This window comes from Homarus americanus, unplaced genomic scaffold (genome assembly GCF_018991925.1).
Source record: "Homarus americanus isolate GMGI-L3 unplaced genomic scaffold, GMGI_Hamer_2.0 scaffold367, whole genome shotgun sequence".
Lineage (NCBI taxonomy): Eukaryota > Metazoa > Arthropoda > Malacostraca > Decapoda > Nephropidae > Homarus > Homarus americanus.
In genome coordinates this window covers 7,780,037-7,784,032 of record NW_024743709.1, presented here as the reverse complement: position 1 = coordinate 7,784,032, position 3,996 = coordinate 7,780,037, and positions in this window count along the sequence as shown.

Genomic DNA, 3,996 nt, shown 5'->3' with positions numbered 1-3,996 from the left:
TGATTCTCCTTATATAGGAGATAAGAGAAATCAGGTGTCTGGTTGATGGTATCAGTACTGTATGCAATTTTAGATATCATTGCCTTGTAAGTGAAAAGAATGTGTGTTTGGTGTATGTGGTAATTATTCGTACTGTTATTGCTAGTCACTGAGTCCATATATGAAGAGGGAGAGAAATTTATGTAAAAATCTGAGGACATTGAAACTTAAGTGTAGTTTAGTACTGTATATATATACAGTATACTGTATATGGATTTTTGAGCACCACTAAAATTATCTCATTATGACAGCTGTTCTTTCATTAGGCTCAAACTTCTGTTGGGTGAATGAATTTTTATTTTATTTTTTAAACAAGTATTCAGTACTGTATAAGGTATTTTTTCCCCATTTTTCTTCCTTCCTTCCTGATGATGTTGTCAAGTTATAAACACCATTTTTGTGTAGCCCTGATGGTGTTGTCAGGTCATAAACACCAGACACACATGACAGTAATAATTGTGTCATACAACTCATAAAAACTTTAACAGGTTTATATCTTCTGGAGAAACATTTTGAGCCATTAGTTATTGGTGTCTAGGTCTTGAAATTATCCAGAGATATCAGTTGACCCTTCTGATAATATTTCACATTAGCATTAGTTCTGTGTTGGTAAGTCTTTGGAGAGGTGGATGAATGTATGGTATGGACAGGTGGAGAGATGGATGAATGTATGGTATGAACAGGTGGAGAGATGGATGAGTGTATGGTGTGAACAGGTGGAGAGATGGATGAATGTATGATATGAACAGGTGGAGAGATGGATGAATGTATGATATGTACAGGTGGAGAGATGGAGGAGTGTATGATATGGACAGGTGGAGAGATGGATGAGTGTATGATATGGACAGGTGGAGAGATGGATGAGTGTATGATATGGACAGGTGGAGAGATGGAGGAGTGTATGATATGGACAGGTGGAGAGATGGATGAGTGTATGATATGGACAGCAGATTTCTGATACTGTACTTGTGTTGTTAATGATAATTTTTTACCTAGGACTATAAAATTTTTCATTGTTGATTTTGTCCTATCAAAGACAGAGACGCAAATTGTAAGTTTGGGCAAAAGTTTCTGGTTATGTAGCTGCTGAGAACTACAGTACCTACAGCAATAATATTGAAGGATCTAATACAGGAGAAGGTCTACAGGCTGGAGCAGATCTTTGATGCTAATGAAAGATCTGCTCCGTGGTTCAAGGTGGCTAAGGACCGCCTTAGCCTTCTCCTCTGTGACTTTAATGTGAAGCCGATGCTGCTCTATAGGTCCTTGAATCCCCATGCCCATAAGGGAAAAAACAAGAATCACCTCCTTGTCTTTTGGTGAGCCAACAAGAAGGCATAGGTGACTGCTGTAGTTTTTCTTGACTGGTTCAACAACTGTTTTGTCCATGAGGTGCAATGGTACCTGAAGCCCAAGAATATGGTGTTTAAGGTCCTTCTGCTATTGGACAATGCCCCTGGTCACCCTGAAAATCTTTATTTGCTCACCCACAAGTTGAAGTAGTCTTCCTACCTCCCAAAACAACCTTTCTTCTCCAGCCAATAGACCAGGAACTTATTGCAACTTTTAATTCCACATACACACGCCGCACCTTCAAGAGAATCCTTGATCAGATAGAGAACGACCCTTCTCTGACAGTCGCTGATTTCTGGAAAAAGTATGACATTGCTGGCTGCATGACAAATATCAGTGAGTTTGTTGAAGAAATTACAGTAAATCTTCAACTTTGAATGCTTGCTGGAGAAAACTGTGGAGTGATGTGGTGAATGAGTTTACAGGCTTCCCCTCAATGAATGAGGAGGTGCAGAGGATTGTGAGGTTGGTGCTTCAGAATGGAGGAGAGGTCTTCAACGACAAGCAAGAGGAAGAGGTGCAGGAACTCCGACGGTCCCATCAAGAGGAGTTGGCAGAGGATCCGGAGGAACTCATACATTCAAGTGAGGAAAATGAAGATGAAAGTGATGAGGTGGAGGTGGCAAGATCACAACTTATGCTGATGGTTCTGACAGAAATCCTTCCGAAGACCAAGGCCCTCGGTGACATGGTAGTTGAACTGAACCTTTTCATGGAATGATGCCTCAAAATAATTAGGGAATTAGAGGTTATGCTGCTCCCCTATATTGAAACTTACAAGGATTTACTGTACAAGATGAAACGGTCGTCCATCACAAGTTTTTTTTTTTTCAAGAGAGGCACCAGTCACTGCTCCCCCCCACATCCACCACTGCACCAGCCACTTCTCCGACCACAACCTTTTGTCCAATCACCACCTCTGATCCTGACAACTACCACCCATCGCAAGTTCTCCAGCATCATCTGCTGCTTCTGAGGGATCATGGTCCTCCCTGGATGATGACAACCCCACATCCACCTAACTCCCTTCCAATATTACCACCATCATCATTGTCATCTCATCAGCTTTTACATATAGTACATGTATTTTATTTATTTAACATGTACTACTGTACACTATAACTCATAAAAGGTAGCTCTTCGAGAATGTGGAACCCCCAGTCCCATTTTTGCCAATAAGGTCTTAAGTTTAACATTTGCAGATTTGACATTCATGGTGTTTTTGAGGAACCTAACCTCCACAGATGTTGAGGGTTTACTGTATGTTTTTAACTTTAATAGTTTATAGTACACCTTATACAGGTAGTAATGGATAATAAGCACTTGATATGTTTCGATCATTCCTTTGCCATCTATGATTATAGTTATGAGAATATTTTTTACATACCTATACTTTGTATTGTATTAGCAAGTTTGTAAGGTAAACTTTAATAATTTAAATGTTTTGATTTGTTTTAGAAAATGTTCATTCATATCTTCTTATGAATTACTTAAACTGTTTTTTCTCTGTGTGTATAATAGAATGTGCTAAGAATGACAGCACTGAAGGTTAGGCATAAATATTGCATGTCATAAGCTGTCATGTTCATTTGGTATGTTGTCATTCATAGCAAGATCCAATAGACTCGCCAGAAAGATTTGGCAATACAATAATCTGATAATTGACTTGATCTGATGTACTGTACTTTTTGTTTTCAACCAATGTACATGATGTATATATAAAAGTTTATTAAGCTTTTTATATGATGAATGATTTATACTGTACAAAACCTACCATATAAAAAATGATTTAATTGTTCTGGACTTTCAATAGACCCATTTACTTATAAATTGTGCATTAGGCAGGTTATCCATCTTGCATCAGAATACTCCCTTCATGCATAAATGTGTATAAGTGTTTAGTTAAGAGATATTCCATATGGTGTTGGTCTACTACACAATAGTAAAGTTGACTCACACTAAGAATGTCTGTCGCCTGCTAATGCTAGGGCTATACCCTCCCCCTAACATAAAGGGAATATGCTCAGCTGCTCTCCTCCTTAACAGACCGATCACCAGGACGTAAGAGAAAATACTGTAGTTACCACATGTATTCAAGTATATAAGTTAAGTTCATGGCGGTGTTGGAGCCTAGTGTGATTATGAATTCTGAAACAAAAACTGACTAAACCAACTGGATGATCCTCAGTTGACTTAAGAACATAACATAAGAAAATAAGGAGTCTGCAATAGGCCAGTTGGCCTGTGCATAGCAGCTCCTGTGGAGAGTTACTACCACCCTCTATCATCCATGAATCTATCTAGCCTCCTTTTAAAATATTCCAGCACTTATTACAAAGTTGCTAAGCTTGTTCCACTCGTCCACCACCCTATTTGTGAACCAGTTCCTTCCATCTCCCTCCTAAACCTAAACTTATCCAACTTAAATCCGTTGCTCCGAGTCCTATCCTGCTTGGATATTATAAGAACTTTATCTATATCACCTTTATTGATTCCTTTCACCCACTTAAATACTTCTATCATATCTCCTCGCACTCTTCGTCTTTCTAGGGAATGCAAGTTAAGTTTCTTTAACCTATCCTGATATGGAAGGTTTCTAAGTCC